General features: G+C 46.2%; 1 protein-coding gene and 1 long non-coding RNA gene across 6 annotated transcripts in view; one reads left to right on the plus strand and one right to left on the minus strand.

The window, feature by feature from the left end:
* PDZD2 (PDZ domain containing 2) overlaps nt 1-21,222 on the minus strand; it is a 272,721-nt gene that overhangs the window by 201,582 nt on the left and 49,917 nt on the right. The gene's annotated exons all lie outside the window — the stretch shown is intronic.
* On the plus strand, nt 10,324-13,451 carry LOC143841730 (uncharacterized). The gene is made up of 3 exons (XR_013232762.1): nt 10,324-10,394; nt 10,594-10,755; nt 12,756-13,451. It is a non-coding gene; the product is annotated as an uncharacterized LOC143841730 (long non-coding RNA).

The raw sequence follows: 21,222 nt of genomic DNA on the forward strand, positions 1-21,222 counted from the left end.
GAAATTTGTGCCAGCTGCAAAATTCAGGAGGGCCAGTCAGCCATTTTGAGGCCTACAAGATAAAATCAACTGTGATTCTGAAGGGGGGAATGTGAATTTGTCTCCCAAAGTCTAGTCTGAAACGTCTAGTCCCAAAGTCTAGTCCTCAACCAGGCCTGACTTTTTGCTACTGCTCAACAGTAGCCGCCCTATGAAAGCCACTGTGGTATAGCAATCAGGGTTTGGGCGACCCCGGTTCAAAACCCCAACTTCCTGTTGAAGCTCACTGGGTTATTTGAGGCCAGTCACATGCTTTCAGCCTAATCTATCTTACAGGGTTGTTGTGCCAATCAGGAGACTGGAGGAGATCACTGGAAAACCATCAGGAAGCTCCTATCCTATCTATGAAAAATACACATCTCCTCCGATGTCTCCTGCAAAGTACCCTTTATATCCTTCTCAGTTATGCATACTGCAGATCTTGCATTTTCCAACAAGAGAGATCCTGCCCTGAACTTTAGAGGGTGGAGAATACTCTTGGTCTAATCCAGCCAGGGAGTTCTTATGTTTATAATGCTGAGGAAAAAGTACTTGGGAACATAGTCAGAGATTCTCCTATAAGAGCGGTCCGGATGGATCGGACCCAAAGTCAATGTAAACCAGCATCCTTTTTCCAAATGTGAATGTCTAAGTACCTCTGGAAAGCTCGGAAGCAGGAAAGGAAGTCAGTGACTGTCCCAGGATACCTCCCTATATTCGCTTCTTTTCCGCTGCTTAGACAGAGAGCAGCAAGAGGTCACTCTCAGTAACCATGGGGTCAGACAGCCACAGCGATTGACAGGACATTGTTGCTGTCAGCTGGAGCAAACTCTGAGGACTTGGTACAGCTGCATCAGCTTTCCATCGGATCCTTGCAGGGTGTGCCAGAAAAGATGTGGGAACGTCCAATCTGCAACTCTGATCTTCAAAGCGAATGGTCCGAGTGGAGAGAGGATGGTCCCAATCAAGATTCCCCCGAGCCGGACCCCAGAACAAACTCCTCTCATGAGGCAGAGCAGGAAGACATGAGAACAGACTTCTGCAGGGAAGAGCAGGGGATCCTGAGACTCCAAACTTGGTCACGGTTTCCTCAGTGCAGGAGTAGCCAAACTGTGGCTCTCCAGATGTCAATGGACGACAGTTTGGCCACCTCTGCTCTGTGGCATTATGCCCTCCTGAAGGACTCCTTGCATGATGAAGAAGAGTTGGTTCTTATATGCCGCTTTTCTCTGTCCAAAGGAGTCTCAGAGCGGCTTACATTTGCCTTCCCTTTCCTCTCCCCACAGCAGACACCCTGTGAGGTAGGGGAGGCTGAGAGAGCCCTGATATTACTGAAGAAGAAGAGTTGGTTCTTAGATGCTGCTTTTCTCTACACAAAGGAGTGTAAAGCAGCTTACATTCACCTTCCCTTCCCCTCCCCACAACAGATACCCTGTGGGGTGGGTGAGGCTGAGAGAGCCCTGATATCACTGCTCAGTCAGAACAGTTTTATCAGTGTTGTGGCGAGCCCAAGGTCACCCAGCTGGTTGCATGTGGGGGAGGAGCGCGGAATCAAACCTGGCTCAACAGATTGGGGCTTGCCTAATCACTATCTATTGGAAAAGCTGGGCTGCTTCCTCCTAGAAAGACCCATTCATGCTGGCTAGAATTCCCACTGGGTCAACTGATTTTCACAAACCAGCTTTCTGAATGCTCATTCCTACCAATGTCCTGTTTATCACTGCATTCTATATCTGAGATGTGCTTTAATGCCTTCTACACAGTGCCAAGATCTGGAAGATCCATTAAGCACAAAGGCACCTGTCTCAAGACAGTGAACTATTTTTGTGACTGTAATAAAACATTTATTTCCATGACAGCATCTTACACTTGCAGATTTTGTCCACCAAAGTGTTCATTGCAAGTGACCATTCTTAGCCCTTTCATGAGAAATGGGAAAATATTAGGAGTTTGAACGCTCCAGCACATCTGTGAATGTGTTTAACTCTTTTTCCCAAGCCCTTTCCTGTGGGAAAAGTTTCTGATAAGAACATTGCACAGGAAACAAGGCGGGGAAAAACTTCATTGCAATCTCACATATTTCTTTCAAGGGCTCATGAATCCCAAATTCAAAACATACACATGCAACATAATGAGCACATGAGACTATAATGCTTGCATTCTGAATTGCACAGCTGACAGATGCAGAAGATAAAAGAAGAAGAGCTGGGGAGGTTATACCTCGTTTTTCACTACTCGAGGGAGTCCCAAAGCGGCTTACAATACCTTTCCCTTCCTCTCCACACAACAAGCAGATTTATTACGTTTTATTATTGTTCATTTTATTACAGTTGCATGTGAAGCTCCCAACAAGATGGAGCAACTCCTTATCTGAGTGCTCTACCCGTTTCCCGCAGAGAAATACTAGCCAGGAAGCAAGTTTGTCTTCGATTTAATGGACGACGTTACTTTAACAAACTTCATGCGTGTTGGAATATCCAAGAACTGCGGTGCGTGTGTGATATAAAAACACATGAAAAATTTCCTACTGGGAGAGATGCGTATTTAACATAGTTAGATTAGGAACGTGTAGGCATCTCCTCCTCTGTCCTGATTGGCTGAATTGGAGACTTCCTGCTCCTCTGAGCACACTTCCTCCCTGCTTGCCTCCAGAACAGACAGAATGGATGAATACAGTTAGTTAAACTGCTAGCACTCTGTCTCTCTGCTCTTTCTAGACAAAGTTTATTTCTCTTCTTAATTAAACATTTTAGATAGCCTGGAGCTTTGCCCTTCTGGGCATATTTAAAGAAAGAGCACATAGGCTGGTGATTCCTTCAGCTGAAGCCAGGGATGCTTTTGGTCTGGCCATTGGGCAAAGTCCCCTCCCTCCAATTTGCAGGCTCCTCTCATCTGAAGCATCTTGTCCAGACCAGAATTCTTCCATACCCCCAATTCTTCTCCTTCCTCAGCCAACCAACCATTTCCTACCCATATCAGCTTCCTACCTCTGTTCCTTCCCTTGCTCACAGCTTCCTCTTTAGCTCTTCTTTGCTCACAATCAAAGCCTTTTCCCTAATCCATGCATTCTCAACCAGGGTTTGATGAAACCATGGAGTTTCTTGACAGCCCGGGAAGGGTTTCCTGGATGGGTGGGAGTTAAATGAACTTCTGGAAGAGCTAAGGGCCCTGCTGGAGTTGTCAGCTTTCCACAGGGCCTGTAAGACGGAGCTCTTCCGCCAGGCATATAGCTGAGGCCTGGCTGAAGTCCCGGAGTTACCAACTGGGGATCCCCTAGAATTTGAATTAGAACTACCAAGAACAGGACCCCCACTCCTGCACAAAAGAGCTCTGGACTGCAGCTGGACAGAGAGGGGAGGAGGGCGGAGATGGGAAATTACTGTCTTTGTCTTTCATGTATTATGTATTGGGGTTTTCATGGACGTGTTGTTTTTATTATTTTATTGTAAACAGCCGCGAGTCTCTGAGATGCGGTGGTATATAAGTCTAAATATAAATAAATAAATAGTATATATTTTTAAAATATTTTGTTAAATATTTATTGGGTGATGTGGCCATATATGGTCAAATCAACCTGTTCCCACCCCCTCCCAATGTGGCCAATGATGGGCCTGGAGGGGGTGGGAAGGGGAGGGGCCCTGGGTGGGTGTGTCCACAGTTCTGCTTCCCAACCATATTCTGCATGATCGTGCCACTTCTGCAATTTTTCAAAGCCTGAAGAATGTTTCAGGGGTTTCCCAATGGTAAAAAAGTTGACAAAGGCTGCCCTAATCAATCCAATTATTTATCAAAATTTTCTAATATCAGAAATATATAATACACTTTTAAAAAACAGCTTAACATTCAGAAAAATACATTAACTTGCTGGCACAGAATTAGCCAGCATAGAAGCAGCCCCTAATGCAACTGCAGGCTTGTGTGAATTCACAGTCCAGGTGAGTACAAAGAAAGGGACAAAGTAGGGGAGGGAAAGAAACGGGGGGCAGGGTTGGGCACCAGGTAGGCAACAAGGCAAGATCAGGTCACACGACAGTTGTCATCAAAGCACCCCAGAATGGTGCTCCATTGGCCAGTAAATTGCAAGATACATGAATGCTCCTGGGGATACCAATTTGAGCAGTTCTGCTATCAAATCGTTAATACATAGTGGACCACTGGATTTCCAAGCCAATAAATCTAGTCTCTTAGCAATTAATCAGGCCCACATTAATCAGTGCTCCCCACATGCTCAGAAAGTCTCCACTCGTGCATAAAGGACTCCCCACACACCTCAAAAAGCAGTCTCCCCTACACACTCAAAAAGTACTCCCCACAAGCTCAGAAAGCAGTCCCCACGCAGGCTGGTTCTCAGACACCAGGTGATTCGAGTCTGGTAATCCTCCACTCAAATTAAGCCCTCAATGCAGCTCTTTATTAAAGTATGACAAGCTGCAAGCCTCTGATAAGGAAACGGACTTCAGTCCCATGTATTATATTAAGCAGCTGTGTGCCAACAGATTTTGGGGAAAGTACCCAAAAAGATGTCTTGGAATGGTCCGTTTTAAATAAACGGTTTAGCACTGGACTTAAGAATCAGAGCTCCCCAATTCTCTCTGCATTTCCTCTTTCCTCCAGACTCTCAAAATTCTAGAAGAAAATTCTGAGATGTCAGAGACTTGGGGGGAGGGTCAATCCTCTGCCGGAAGCGTCATTTCATACCCCCTGCTGAGCTACAAAGTCTTATTTCATGCATGTACATGCATATATGTGTGTATGTATGTGTGTGTATATGTAAAATCCATATAAGTATGTATGTATGTTTATATGCGCATATATACACACATATATACAGACATCAAGCCAATCTGCAACTTTATCATTAAAAATTAATTTCACTTTTGCAAACCTCACGAAGAAATTAGGATGCAAACTGAGGCTGGGAAAGCGTCGGGAGGCGGGATAAACACACTTGCAGACAGAAGAGAAAAAGACAGAAAAGGAGAGGGCGATATAATATTTCATTCAGTTTCATTGCCCTATTGTTGTTTTTAAATCCCCGGTTTTCTGAGCCGTTCTCATCCACTATCTGCGGGCACACAAAGGCCATCAAAGATTTGGCTTCTCCTCTCAACTTCTTCCTCCCAAAGCAGCTTTTTATTCCCTTTGAACGTCCTCGGAAAGATCCACTTCCATATGTTCCTTTTTAAGCCCCTCAGAGTTTATAATTTTATCTGTTAAATATTTACTGTGAAAATTTCATTTGATAAATCCTCTTGGCCTGCTTCAGTTCCAATCAGCCACGCTTTTCCCCCAGCTACACACACACACACACACACACACACACATCCCAGTTTTTTTAAAAAGAGATTGGCTAAGTCACTGCCAAACTTTTTCATGCACACTGTTTATTGTGGAGGTAAACAATTCAAAAGAACGGGTGTATAAAAATGGGTCATTTCACTGAACCTGTTTTTATTTTTTTTATCATACCCTCCCTCCCTCCAAAGGAGCCCCAGCATCTTCCATTTTGCCTTCACAATCACCTTGTGAGGTAGGCTGGGCTAAGAGAGGATTGTCAGCCTCCAGGTCTGGCCTGGAGACCTGCCCGAATTGCTGCTCATCTCCAAATCCGTTCGCCTGGAGAAAATGGCTGCTTTGGAAGGTACACTCCATGACAGCATACCTTGCTGAAGCCACTCCCCTTTCTAAATCCTTCCCTCCTCAGTCTCCACCCCCAAATCTCCTGGAATTTCATATGCTGAGAGGTCACACAGGGCATTCTATGGCCAGAGGGGATTTGCACCTGAGTCTCTGTCATCCTAGGCCCATTCTGCACACATAGGATAATGCACTTTCAATGTGCTTTGGCAGCTGGATTTTCCAGTGCGGAACAGGAAAATCTACTTCTAAAAAGTGCATTGAAAGTGGATTATCTATTGTGTGCAGAATAGGCCCTGGTCTTAGCCAGTATAACACCCTACACACACACTGCACCTCATCTCTCCATATCCATTCAATGTGCCTGATCATTGGTCTATCAAAGTCAGCTTTTCTCCTCTGACCGGCAGCAGCTACCCGGAGTCTCAGCTGGGAGTATTTTGCATCGTCTCTAACCGATTCCTTCTCACTGGAACGCCCGGGGATTGAACCTGAGATCATCTGCATACAATGGAAATGTTTGTCTCTGAGCCATGGACCATCCCCATTAAAAGTAAAAAAAAAACCCTCCAACAACAGTAAAGGACGCCTTCAAATATAAGAAGAGCCATATAAATATTAAGAAGCAAAAAAAAAAAAACCAAATGGCAGCAAGAGAACCCTGACATAGGCCTAGGGAAAGAGGATTTCTCGAAATGAGGGACTGGTTGTTAACATGCCTAAGGATGCGTGGCTAGGCAGGCTTGAAGGGCCTGTAATTTGCGTGTAACGTTGTACATTCGGACTTTCCCCCAGACAGAGAGTGGTTCATTGAGCCTTATCAAAGACCATGGCTCCTCATCTCGTTGGAGAGCTCCAGCTGCGAGAACTAATGTGTTTCTTGTCTTTGCTTCATCTGGCAGCTCCTTGTGTTTAAACACCATTAACCTCCAAAGCCACCCAAGGAAGAGAAATGCCTTTTTTAAAAGATCCTCCAGTTTTAATCAGCATCCGAGACTCCCCTTTGGTGAACACTCACAAGGCCTCTTTCAAGATCCAAAGAAGGCTGGGTCCGGTATAAGCCACATGGATTGCCCGTTGATGCAATCCTGCTCAACTTTAAAGCAACAAGTAGGATACCAGCTTGGTGTAGTTGTTAGGAGTGCGGACTTCTAATCTGGCGAGCCGGGTTTGAATCTGCGCTCCCCCACATGCAGCCAGCTGGGTGACCTTGGGCTCCCCCATGGTGCTGATAAAGCTGTTCTGACCGAGCAGGAATATCACCTCCCTCACAGGGTGTCTGTTGTGGGGAGAGAAAAGGGAAGGAGACTGTAAGCCGCTTTGAGACTCCTTCAGGTAGAGAAAAGCGGCATATAAGAACCAACTCTTCTTCTTCTACCCTACTATTCCTTCCAGAGGTGTTGTTGTTATTATTATTATTATTATTATTATTATTATTATTATATTTATATCCTGCCACTCCCTTGCATCCACCAGGCTATAATAGAGCGAGGGGGAGCCAAGGAGGAGGAGGGAAGCAGCCCATATAGTTTTCAGACACCCGCGGCGTCAACTATAATCCCCTCGGAAGAGCTCCATTTTGCAGACCCTGTGGAACTTTGATGGGTCTGTCAGGGGCTGGATTTCAATGGTAACCAGGTCAGGACTTGGACCAGAAAGGCCCTGGCCAAGGCCAGGTGGACATCAGTAGGACCAGAGTTGACCAACAAATTGGTGTGAGTAGAGCTCAGCACTCTCAACCAAGAAATCAACATGAGTAAAATGCAGCAATGAAGAACATATTGCCCCCCCCCTCAAAACGGTGCAACGATGCATTTCTTTTTTAAAAAGAAACTGCTGGTAGATGAGCCAAACTCTGCACCAAGGAAAATGATGGCCTAAAGCAGACTGTATTCACAAGGCCCTGGCTAAAAGTGAATTGTGGTCCTGTCATCATCTGGCACTTTCTCACCTGTCAGATAGTTACCATCGTTCTTAATGCCATGGCATATCTTTTTAATGTCACGGCCTATTACTGTCACGGCCTATTTTACCATGTTTTTACTGTCATGAAATTCATCAATAAACCAGCTCTTAAAGCCTTGCCTCCTGTGTCCTTATCTCCAATAAATCACTGAGAAATGGTTCAATTTGCCAAAAATATATCACCATGGCTTGTTTCTTCCCTCGAAGACACAGAATAGCGATGCTGGCCATAAGGTGAGAAAATTGCCAGCTGATAAGGTATTTATTCTAAATCTATTTCTTATCACCTGTCAATTTTTCCTCTTTGTTTTGTGACACATTGCTGGGAGCAGTATGTGTTTTTTTCTTCATCTACAGACTACAGAGATCAGTTCGCCTGGAGAAAATGGCTGCGTTGGAGGGTGACTCTGTTGCATTGTGTCCCACTGAAACCCTTGTTCTCCCCAGGCTCTAATGTTTGTGGGTTCAGCAACACCCAGACACAGTGTCTTCCAATCCAACATCTCTTTATCCAACACCAACCAGAAAACCAAGCAGCAAACCCTAGAACTCATGGAACTTATATACATGTCAGATGGCCCTGCCAAAGAACCAGATTGGTCCTTAACAGAGTTCACAGATTGGTCCATTCCCAGAACCTCAAGTCAGTTAGCAATTGGCTAGATTTCAGTCCTTCATTTGTATGGCATATCCTCATACATAACATGCTCCATCCCCAAATCTCCAGAAGCTTCCCATCCCATCCTGGATCTGGCAACTCTGTCCCTCCACCCCTTGCCGGTGGCCATGGGGAGGAGGGTCCTGATGATGTCATCCGTTCAGTTGTGTCCAACCCTTGGCGATTCTATAGGCAAGTCTTTGCCATGTGCCCCTGTCTCTGACTGCTTCTTTGAGTCCGTTCATAGTCATCCCTGTGTCGGCTTTGATCGTGTCGAGCCAGTGGATCCTTTGGCGACAACGTTTCGTTTTGCCACTGACCTTGCCGAGCATTAATGATTTCTCTAGCGAGTTTGATCGCATGATGTGTCCAAAGTAAGTGAGCTTTAGCTGTAATATCTTCCCTTCTGATGACATAGTTGGTTTGCTCCTCTCCAAAACCATCTTGTTGGTAACTTTGGTTGTCCATGGTATTCGCAGCCTTCGTCTCCAACACCATAATTTGAAAGCCTCTATTCTCCTCCTGTCTTCCTTCTTCAGGGTCCAGCTTTCGCATCCATAGGCTGTTATGGGGAAGACAACAGCGTGGACTAGCCGGCACTTTGTATTAAGGCTGATATCTTTACTCTTCCATATTCGGTTCATACCTAACGTTGCGTTCCAGCCCAGTGTTATTCGTCGTCTGATTTCACAGCTGCATCCACCACTTCGAATGATCATAGAGCCAAGAAAGATGAAATCCATCAATACATTCAATGTTCTCGTTGTCAATCGTGACTTTGGTGCTACTGCCAGGAGTTGTCATGATCTTGGTCTTCTTGATATTTAGGTATAGTCCCATCTTTTCACTTTCTTCTTTTAGTCTCTTTATCAGAGTCTTCAGATCACGCCATAGTGATCATCCCATTGTGTTCTCCAACTCTGCTGGCGGTAATATACTTTTTGGCAAAAAAACCCCAAAAGTCACAAGATGCAATTTTGTCCTTAGAAAGTGTGTGGGAAGCAAACCAGGTTAGGCTATTTGTAGTTTGTCCAGAAGAAACTTTCAACATCTGGGCTGAAATCCTAGCAAAATGAATACCCTGTAGGCAAATTCTCTCTCGTTTGCCGATGGTATGAGACTCCAAGAAAGGGAACCAGCCTTCAGGGCTCATCAAGGACGAGAAGGATAATCTCTGTTGACACCAGCATCTTCTCAGGCTTCAACTTCAACCACGTTTCAGTGGCCCCAGAAGGATAATGATCTATCAGTAATGAGGCACACCAGTTTGGGGCCCTTGAAAACCATTCAATGAACAAAAAGGACACCTCCAGTGACTCCTAAAGCTTCGCATCCTATCGAAAACTGTTCATTAAGGTTTTTTTAAAACATTTAAAAATAGCAATCTTAATTTCCTGCACTGCTGAACAGCACCTTGCCTTTGAGTCAAATTATGCGCAGCCGCCCCAAGGCCAGCCTTTGGGGACAGAACTTCAGCACAGAGAGGTGAAGTTATTTCTCTCAACAGCTGCCAGGAGCACACCAGAAAGTGGGCCAAAGCAAAAAAATAAATAACATAAAAAGCTCTCCACTCTGGCAGATGGCACACAACCATATTAAAGAGAGCCTTATGCTTTAAAATGGAATTTGTATAGAGCCAGCTTGGTGTAGTGGTTCAGAGCAGAGGCCTCTAAAATGGAGAGCCAGGTTTGATTCCCCACATCACCAACATGCAGCCAGCTGGGTGACCTAGAGCTAGTCACAGTCATGTTTGAGCTGTTCTCATACAGCAGTTCTGCCAGAGCTCCCTCAGGCCAACTTAGTACACAGAGTGTCCCTTGGGAATGTTCAGCCTCTTCTCCAGGCTGAATATTCCTCATCAGGCAGGGTCCCCAGGTCCCAGCTCATCCTAGTCACTCTCCTCTGCACCCTCTCAATTTTGCCCACATCCTTTTTGAAGTGAGGCCTCCAGAACTGCACACAAACTCCAGGTGGGGTCTGACCAATGAAGTATACAGTGCGATTATGACATCTTGCGATTCCGACGTGACGCCTCTGTTGATACAGCCCAAGACTGCATTTGCCTTCTTTACTGCTGCATCACACCGTTTGTTCATATTTACCTTACAGTCTACAGGTATGCAAAGCAAGTATATGCATATGTGCAAAATTCAGTTCAAAAGACTTCTGTTTCTATGACACAGATTTTTGACGATTCTTATACCTGTGACACCATGGCATGCAGCCAACTGGGAACACGACCAGTGTTTCCGTCACGAGGGGAACAATGAGGATCCACCAGTTTCTGTCTCTAATACTTAATTCTTTCACTGCAGAGACAGGAAGCGTCACATGACCAAAAGCGCCTTCCCGGCTCAGCTCCTAAGGCACCCTGGAAAAGGCTGCGGATGTTATGCCCGAAAGCCTTAAGCACAGCCATCATGTGGCATGGAATCTGCAAGAGGCGGCCAGGAAAATGTCAGATCCAACTTAAAACGGCAAGTAGCACATTACTCTTGGTTCCTCCCCCCCCACTCCTCTCTGAATAAATTTCGGTCACAGAAAGGTCAACTTGCCCATCATTTGGCAGAAGACGCCGAAGGGCTTCCCAGCTTGCAGCCGATGACAAAGACAGACTTGCAGTGACTTGAGCATATTTGCCACTAGTGGGGGTGGAGAGAGATGGACCGTCTTTGCTTTCAGTGTCATTGAGAATCATCTCAACGTTTTAGTTTTATTCCAGAAATGGAAACTTAAGCAGCAGATTGCTTTTGAAGAACAAGAAAATATTAAAATAAGAGAGGTTGGTTACAATGGAGGCTGGCCAATCTACAAAACAGAGGGAATGTTTGCAGGGATCTAGAGGCGGGTTTGCTGTCCCCCAAGGAAATCTAAATTAATAAATAAATGGGGTCCCGTTCAGTATCGGATATAGGCTGCTCCTGAGAATCCTGACCTGGATTAGGGATGTGCGCTTTGGCACAATGAATGAATGAATGAATGAATGAATGAATGAATGAATGAATGAATGAATGAATGAATGAATGAATGAAATGGGGTCCCGTTCAGTATTGGATATAGGCTGCTCCTGAGAATCCTGACCTGGATTAGGGGTGTGCGTTTTGGCACAATGAATGAATGAATGAATGAATGAATGAATGAATGAATGAATGAATGAATGAATGAATGAATGAATGAAATGGATCCAGTTCAGTATTGGATATAGGCTGCTCCTGAGAATCCTGACCTGGATTAGGGATGTGCACTTTGGCACAATGAATGAATGAATGAATGAATGAATGAATGAATGAATGGATCCCGTTCAGTATTGGATATAGGCTGCTCCTGAGAATCCTGACCTGGATTAGGGGTGTGCGTTTTGGCACAATGAATGAATGAATGAATGAATGAATGAATGAATGAATGAATGAATGAATGAATGAAATGGGTCCAGTTCAGTATTGGATATAGGCTGCTCCTGAGAATCCTGACTTGGATTAGGGATGCGCGCTTTGGCACAATGAATGAATGAATGAATGAATGAATGAATGAATGAATGAATGAATGAATGAATGAATGAATGAATGCTCTATGTGACACTTCAGTGCTAAACATTTATGGCAATATGCACATCAAGCTTATACTGAATCAAGCCTTATAAGGGATCAGGCCATCACGGTCAGTCTTGTCTACTCAGACTCACAGCAGTTCTCCAGGCTCTCAGGTGCAGGTTTTTGGCATGACCAAAGACTTGGCCCTTTTAACTGGAGATGCCAGGGATTGAACCTGGGACCTTCTCCCTACAAAGCAGAGCCTCTTCCACTGAGCCACAGCCCTACTTGCCCTTCTCGAGCCCTCCTTAGGGCTGCTGCATGGACAGGACTGGAGTGCTGACATTCTTTGCCTTTTCTAGAGGTCAAATGCAGATTTGGAACCATGCAGCCATCTACCCCACCTTTCTCCTCACTGGAGATGCAAAGCTGCTTACATCATTTTCCTTTCTGCCATATTATGCTCCTAACCAGCCTGTGAGGAAGGGGAGGCTGAGAGACTCAGACTGGTCACCCATGAAGATTCTATGGCAGGGTAGGAATGCAGAACTGGGGTCTTCCAGAGCCTAGCCCAGGGGTAGTCAACCTGTGGTCCTCCAGATGTCCATGGACTACAATTCCCATGAGTCCCTGCCAGCATTTGCTGGCAGGGGCTCATAGCAATTGTAGTCCATGGACATCTGGAAGACCACAGGTTGACTACCCCTGGCCTAGCTTGACTTTATGACTACTACACCACATTGACTCTCTCTGCTTTTTAAAGTCATTTTCATTATCTCTTTTCTATGTTGTGCGTCAAGAGCGTGTATGAAATACAGCTGCTTGCCCTTATCATACGACATGGCTAGCATGCTTTATTTCTGTGTGGCTTTGGAGCCTCAGAGGCTAGCTGCCTATGTAAATTTTTGCTGAGCGTTTTTCTTTTCTTGCTTTCCATAACATTTCAGACCGATAAGGCTGTCCTGTTGCATAGTGACTGGAAGAAACATGACCACACACACAGAGAGAAAACTGAAAACACGAGAGAAATTTGCATTTCACACCTTGACATTCGGCTGAAGATACAAGCGGTGACTCTGATAACTTGGTCTTGCTAGCTTTTGGCTGCATCCATAGGGAAAGAAAGAGAAATGTGGTCATTTGGGATTTGCTTAAAGCAAAGAGATGAGACTTTTAGCAACCATGCAAGAAATTCCCCAGGATGAGCGATAGCCAAAGCAATTTACAACAAAATTTCTACTGCTTAAAATGTCTTTATGTGAAAAAAGACACGTTTATATTTCCCCCCCAGGACCAATGGTGGTTGAAAGTACAGTTAAATGAGATTCTATTTCATTGTAACAGGGGAAGGGGGTTATTTTTAAAAATGCATCTGCTAAATTTAAGTGGCTAATGAATAAATTGTGCATGCCACCACAGTGAATTGGGCTTTGGATGATGAAGATGTTTCTTTTCTGTACCTGCATCCTTAAGTATTGCTATCCAGGAATCTCTGAGTGATGTTTCTGCACATCTTGGATAACAGTAGAGTTTTAAAACTGGGTTCTCTGTATCTTTGACTTATCAGGGAAGACAGATGTTATGTGGCTTGAAGTGTAACATTTCTACAGAAAACCCATGAGAGGTCACAAAGGTATATCTAAGGTGCAGGGGTCAAACCAGGCTTCATAAAGGAATATTCTTGGGGACTGGGAAGAGCTGTGTTCAAATCCATGTTCCTTAAACAATCCCAACTTGTAACCCACAAGTCTGTTGTGGTATAGGAGGTGGTTCAAGTTTTGGGGGGGGGGCAGTCTGAAGACACTGGCACAAGAGAAGTGAAAAGGAAGCGTTGTTTTTTATACTCCACTTTTCCCTCCCCTAAGGAGTCTCAAAGTGGTTTGCAATTACCTTCCCTTCCTCTCCTCACAGCAGACGCCCTGGGAGGTAAGGTAGGGCTGAGAGAGCTCTGACAGAACTGCTTTGCAAGAACAGCTCTAACAGGATTATAACTGGCCCACAGCCACCCAGCTGGCCACAAGTGGAGGAGTGGGATATTGAACCCGGCTCTCCAGTGCAGAGGCTGCTGCTCTTAACCACAATACCAAGCTGGCTCAGATAAATACAAAAAAGTCAAAGGGAAGGTAGCTCTTAAGGCAGGGGTAGTCAAACTGCGGCCCTCCAGATGTCCATGGACTACAATTCCCAGGCTCATGGGAATTGTAGTCCATGGACATCTGGAGGGCCGCAGTTTGACTACCCCTGTCTTAAGGTATCTAACTTCTTGCGCAATCTCTTTTTTGTTTCCGTTCAAAGAGCTTATGCTGCAGCACGGAAGCAAGCAATTCTACTTCACAAGGACCGTTTATGCACTGAAGGTTTCATGCCGGGCTGCAGGCTGGAGTTTTAGTCATGGCAGGTCGGCCCACCTCTTCCTGCACCCACATGGGGGAGCATTTGGCCTGGTGCACCTCATCCGCCCCTGATTTGTGCTTCTGCACGAGAGCTGGGGCAGTGAAGTTCCCAGTGCATAAACGGTCAAACTGATCCCTTTCGGACATACCTCTCAACCAAAGCCATTGCTCCGAGAGTAGGGTTGATTGCCAGGAGATTACAGAGCATGAGGAGCTTGGGGAGGGGAAAGACTTCAATGGGCTTTAATGCCATTCAATCCCCTTTCAAGTCAGTTATTTTCACCCCTGCCACCTGGAGATCATTTGTGATCTCAGAAGATACCCAACCACCACCGGGAGGTTAATGCCAAAAACCACAGGATCCACCAAGTTGCGTGAAACCAAAACTAAAAAAAGAAACTGCGCAGGATACATAAGCTGTTTTCACAACCAGATTTTCATCAGTGGCTCACAAATCAATTCTTAACAAGTGCTCACCTATTCTTACTTACTAGAGGATTCTCTGAAGTGGATTATGGTACCTATAGTCACTATTCTCCAAAGATCAAAGCAGGCATCGGCTGTTACAGTCCAACGGGGGAGTTCCCCCATTTACTATCAGGGGAAGAATAGAACGAGCAGAAACTTTTAGCTGGTGCCAGTTTCTTTTTTAGGGTTGGCCACTTGGGAGGTTGGCAGCCCTGTTGTGAGAGTGAGAAAAGACAGGCCCAGCATAACTTTGCCTCAGAAGGGCCTTCACAGGGAATCACTCTCATGCTTAGAAGAAGAAGAGTTGGTTCTTATATGCCGCTTTTCCCTACCCGAAGGAGGCTCAGAGCAGCTTACATTCACCTTCCCTTTCCTCTCCCCACAACAGACACCGTGTGGGGTGGGTGAGGCTGAGAGAGCCCTGATATCACTGCTCGGTCAGAACAGCTTTATCAGTGCTGTGGTGAGCCCAAGGTCACCCAGCTGGCTGCATGTGGGGGAGTGCAGAACCGAACCTGGCATGCCAGATTAGAAGTCCGCACTCCTAACCACTACACCAAACTGGCTCTTAGGCTACAATCAAGGTGTTAGTTCTTAAGTGCCACTCCTATGGCTACCAGGGTTGCCAACTCCAGGTTGGGGGTATTCCTGGAGATTTAGGGATGGACCCTGGGGAGGACCTCAGTAGGGTAAAATGCCACAGAGTCCACCTTCTGAAGCCACCATCTTCTCCACTGGACGTCTGGAGACCAGGTGTCATTTCAGGAGATTTATATATTTAATTCACTTATAACCTGGCCTTCTTACCCAGTGGCTATCCCAAGCAGCCTACATCCTTCTCCTCTTCTCCATTTTATCCTCTCAACAGCCCTGTGAGGTAGGAGAGGCTGAGGGAATGTGACTGGTGCAAGGTCACCCAGCGAGTTTCCGTGGTAGAAATGGGGATTTGAACATTGGTCTGCCGGATTCTAGTCCAGGGTTGGGCCAACTGCGGCTCTCCAGATGTCCACAGACTACAGCATGAAGCTGGCAGAGACTCATGGGAATTGTAGTCCATGAACACCTGGAGAGCGACACTTTGGTCACCCTTGTATCTCGTCCAATACTCTTTAACTGCTATACTACACTGGCTCTTAGGCCTCACCTGAAGGTGGGGGACCCAAACAGATAGCCTACTGAAATTTGTTGTGTTGGTTACATCCCATTTGCCCAGATAAGAGAGCTGGATATCTGCACAACAGCAGTGAAACACTGAAAGAAGAAGTCTGGAAAACGAAAACTGGAGCATGTAGAGACAGAGAATAAATGGGCCATCAATCCAATCCAGGGAAGTTACTCTTGGATTGCTCTGCAAGGTATTTTAAAGGCACGTCTTTGGGGCGCAGCCTCCAGAAAGAACCTGCATGTTTGGCTGAGAAAACAGGAAGGTCGCTGCTTGCCAGAGGGCTGGGGGGGGGGAGGAAGTTTGCAAGTCCAGGCGAGAACTATGAGCAGAATAGGAAACAGGAAGTCATAATGTCGGAGTGACACAATTCCTTTGGTCCCCTCATGGTTGTGAATACACAGCAGCTGCTTCAGAGGTGCCTGCTGCGAGGAAAGAGGGGGCAAATAAAGACATAGATGTCGCTATGAGCCAAATAAAGCCCTAGATGTCGCTGGCCCAGATGGATTCACGTGAACGGTTCGTGGGACACATCAAGGCCTGCGAGAAGAGAAACAAACACTTGCCGTTTCAGAAATCCTTTCCTGCCTGCACCCAAAAGGGAATAAGCACCGAACATTCACAAACCTGCCTTACCTACAGTTCGGGATGCCAGCCCTCCAGGTGGGGCCTGGGGATCCCCCAGAAGTACAGGTCATCTCCAGACTACAGAGATCAGTTCCTCTGAAGAAAATGGCTGTATGGAAGGGTGGTTTCCAAGACACCGAGGATCGTGTTCTTACACCAAGTCTTGCTTGAGAGTTGGCCTATGAAACATCCGGAAGAAGTTCCAGACAGTTTCTCAGTGGAACAGGCTTCCTCGGGACATGGTGGGTTCTCCATCTTTGGAAATTTTTAAACAGAGGCTGGATAGCCATCTGACGGAGAGGCTGATTCTGTGAAGGTTCAAGGGGGTGGCCGGTTACAGTGGATGAGCGATAGGGTTGTGAGTGTGTCCTGCATAGTGCAGGGGGTTGGACTAGATGACCCGGAAGACCCCTTCCAACTCTATGATTCTATCCCTACCCTCTATGTCACAGGCAGGCAGGACCAGACAACCCCCTCCAGGCAGGGTCACCAACCTCTGTGCAGGGCCTGGAGATGTCTTAGAATCACAACTAATCTCCATCTGACAGAAATCAGTTCCCTGGAGAAAATGGCTGCTTTGGAAGACGGGCAGGACAGCATCAGACCCCACTGAGATCCTCCCCCTATCCCCAAAGCCTTCAGGTGCTTCCCAACTTGTAGCGGGCAGCTCTAGCTACAGCTGTGGCAGACTTTTCTAAATCCATCGAAGCCCCTTTGCTTGGGACAACACAAACAAAAAGCTGAAGGCCTTCCGTACGGTTGCACTGAGGCTCCTGCAGCAAGGATAATAATAATTTTATGATGCAACAATATTATCATAAAATAGCCATCGGTGTTAAAATCACTTATGAATTCGTACTCCCCATTTAAAATCACATTTTCTTAAAAATCATCTCCTTCTCCTGCAAGTAAGAGGGGAGATGTGGGGGGCGGGGGGGGGGCGGGCAGAAGCTGTTAAGTCAAAAGCTAATTTAAAACAAATCAGAATACAAATTACCAACTCACAGCAAGACTAAATAATCTGTTGTGGGCTGCGGCAAAGAATAAATTGCGAGGAACAAAAGCAAACCCACCCTTGTCTTCGAGACATTACAAAACAGCCAGGGATGCAGGGGAGACGGAGGAATGATCACAGGTTTGAAACATCGGGCTGTCCCCCGAGAGTCTCTAACTCCTTAAATAGCTCCCTGCTACTTTTTGTTAGAAGGTCTTGTCGGAAAGAATTACAAACCAGGAGGAGGTAAATAAGAGCAGCTTCTGACGCTGCAGATTAAGGTGGCCGACCTACACGAAAGTTACTTGGAAGGAAGTCCCACTGAGTTGAGTGGGGCTTATTTCCGAGAAAATTGGCCGAGATCCGAATTTGAAGAGCCTCTTATGCATGCACATCACCACTCCTGAATATAATTAGTGCATCGTATTTTGCACATGATGCGCAGGCACCGGGGAGTTAAAGCTAATTACAGTTCTCTGCAACATAAACGTGATGCAGAACACACAGAGGCAGCTGTTGCAGGCGGAAATCTGAGAACAGGTCGGGAGCAATACCACAAAATGACTAGCGTGACAGGGACCGTGGCGCTATGGGGAGAACAGGGACCGTGGCGCTATGGGGAGAAAGGCTAACCACAAATTTGGGATGTTCAAAGCCAGGCATCGTTCTATAATGAAGGCAGCTTTTCCCAAATTGGGTGCCCTCTGCAGAGAGGAGACCAGGCAGAAGATGATGCCTCCAGGACTTTTTTGAAGCATCTCTTGTAAAGAGATCAGCTTTGGGCTGATCCTGTGTTGAGCAGGGGGTTGGACTAGATGGCCTGTGTGGCCCCTTCCAACTCTAGGATTCTATGATTCTATGAAAGTTCGGTGCAGAAGAAAAACCAGGAGTGGCTCCTTGCTTCAGGAAAAAAAGGAAGGAGGTGCCAAAGAAACACACATCAGGGGGTTCCACGGCACCCGGGAGCACCGCATCTGTGATCACTAGTTTCTCAGTACATCCAAAGGTGCAAGTTATATTTTCTGCTTGCCTTCCCAAGCACAATTGGAAATGGAATCTTAAATTGTCGTGGTCCAGTTTTGTTTTGGAGGGCAACCACAAACCGCAGTTTGCCGGCTTAGATGCAGTGTAAATTATAGCTTTCTATAAGAGAAGGAACTGAAGTACAGGAAGAGGTGAAGTAAGGATGCCAGCCTCCAGGTGAGACCTGGAGATCCACCAGAAATACACCTCATTTCCAGATTACAAAGAGCGGTTTCCCTTAGAGAAAACAGATGTTTTGGAGGGTGGTGAATCCCATTGAGGTCCCTGTCCTCCCCAGGCTCCATCCCAAAATCTCCAGGAGTTCCCCAACCTGGATCTAGCAACCCTACCCACACCTGCTGGTGGCCAGGCAGGGACCTGGCAACCTAGAGAGAAGGGAGGGAATGCAGAAGCTCTAGGTTTGCTCATGTAATGCCAAGCTGTGGCATTTTATGGAGCCATTCTGCCAAAGTCCCTAAAGCGGGAAACGACTCTTATTGTATGTAGTTCTATTGGCTAAGCTGATCCAAAGAACAGCAATGTGAGTCAGAGAACTCAGAATTTCCTGTATGCATACTCATGTTGTCCTGCAGCAGGAGCATACAGATTAACGCTATTCCAGGAGCTGTGATCTCCGGCTTCCGTCGTAGTGCTCAGCCAACATGGGAGATGTTGGACGCAAAGTCAGCACACTGGGGAGAAAGCGTCAACAGCCCCCTAACCCATCCCCAGTAACTCATTTTGAGGACTGACCTGTCTGTTTTCCTGCCTTCGTAGAACACTCAGCATCCTGTGCAAAAAACTGTCACAAAAAACAAACCAGCAACAGGAGTTGCTGAACAGATCAATGACAAACAAAAACTTACCTTGGTATAAACTTTTCTCTATAGTCAATATCGTTCAGCGGGGTTTCAACACAGTTGGCCCTTTGGCTTCGAGCAGCCTTTCTCAACTTTTTTACCATTGAGATACCCCAGAAAAATTCTTCAGGCTTCAAGAATCCCCAGAAGTTGTGCAATCGTGCAGAATGATTGGGAAGCAAAGCTGTGGACACGCCCACCCAGGGCCCCTCCCCTTCCCACCCCCTCCAGGCCCACCATTGGCCATTTGGGGAGGAGGGTCAACATGACCGACCATACATGGTCATATCACCTGATAAATGTTTAAGAAATTTTTAAAATATACACAAAAACAATTAATTCCCACCCATTCAGGAAACCCTTCCAGGGCCATCAAGAAACCCCAGGGTTTCATGAAACCCCGGTTGAGAAACCCTGACTTAGAATCAGAGATCAGCTCCCTTCATGTTTGTTTGTTCGTTTTCCTGGGGGATGCAGGGTAGCCATTGTTCCTTCCAAAATACGGTGGAAACAGACTTTATTCTGGTCTTGCATGACTGTCTCTGTACAAAAAGGCAAAACGTTCCACAAGTGGAAGGAACAGGAAGGGACAACTCAGCTCTGTTGTTTATGTTTGCTAGTGCAACCTGTCTGCTGAGCTAGCTAAGGTGCAAAAACAATTGAGGATCTTGGGGGAAACTCAGAGGAAAAGAGTTAATGAAGAGCGGGAAAGGTGGAAAAGATGAGGAGGGAAGGGCAGTGTCCCCCTCTTCTTAATGCCACTGCTGGTGGTGAGATGGAAAGAACGGAGCAAAAGAGAAGTCACAACACTGTGTACCATTTAAAGTTTGCTCCTGGAAACTCTGAGGCTAGGGAGATGGTTGCCCTGGACAGGAAAGCAAACTTCTGTTCTGTCTCGGCTTCTCTTGAATTTCTGACAACTGGCGTTTCCAGGGTCCCCCCCCCCAACAACACATACCCTTCATCTTGGAAAAATTTATCTTTTAGAATTTCATTTTCGACAATAAAGCCCTTTCTGTCAATCTAAGGATTCTAGTGTGTCTTTTTTAAATTATTTAACAGAAAGCCAGGGCTGTCAAAGTCCCCTAACCTGGGGCGTCCCCTAACCATAAAGACTGTGTGGATCAAGGCCTGCAGAATCTGGATGGCAGGACTCAGGACCTAAGGGAACTAGCAAATGAGGCCATATGCTTGGGGGCTGTTGCCCCCAGGGACAGGATAGGAAAAACCCATGAGAAATAGCTCCATATTTCTGCATGCTGCAGTTCTCCAGGTAATTTGAAATTCTAGGGCAGTCAGTTTCTTTGTACAGCCAAAGCAGAACTGCTTTGTATTCTTGTTAGTTTGAAATATGTAGCAGCTGGAAAGGAAATAGACAGTGTTCATTCCGAAGCAGCCTCAACCACCAAGAGCCTCCAATAAGATTGCTTCGGCGCAGAGTGGTAAAGGCAGCAGACATGCAGTCTGAAGTTCTGCCCATGAGGCTGGGTGTTCGATCCCAGCAGCCGGCTCAAGGTTGACTCAGCCTTCCATCCTTCCGAGGTCGGTAAAATGAGTACCCAGCTTGCTGGGGGGTAAACGGTAATGACTGGGGAAGGCACTGGCAAACCACCCCGTGTTGAGTCTGCCATGAAAACGTTAGAGGGCGTCACCCCAAAGGTCAGACATGACCCAGTGCTTGCACAGAGGATACCTTTATCTTTACCCAGAAGCAGCCTAAGGTTTTCTAAAGGCAGGACACATGACCCACCAAACCAAGAACTTTGGGGGAACAATCTCCAGAAGGCAGCAAACGCAAGGAGCTTTATCAAGTTCTTAACAAGCCACCCTTGGCCACATGATCGCAATTAGTATTCAAAGCAGTAAGTCACAACTTGCGCAGGCCAC

This window comes from Paroedura picta, chromosome 7 (genome assembly GCF_049243985.1).
Source record: "Paroedura picta isolate Pp20150507F chromosome 7, Ppicta_v3.0, whole genome shotgun sequence".
In the NCBI taxonomy this organism is placed as follows: domain Eukaryota; kingdom Metazoa; phylum Chordata; class Lepidosauria; order Squamata; family Gekkonidae; genus Paroedura; species Paroedura picta.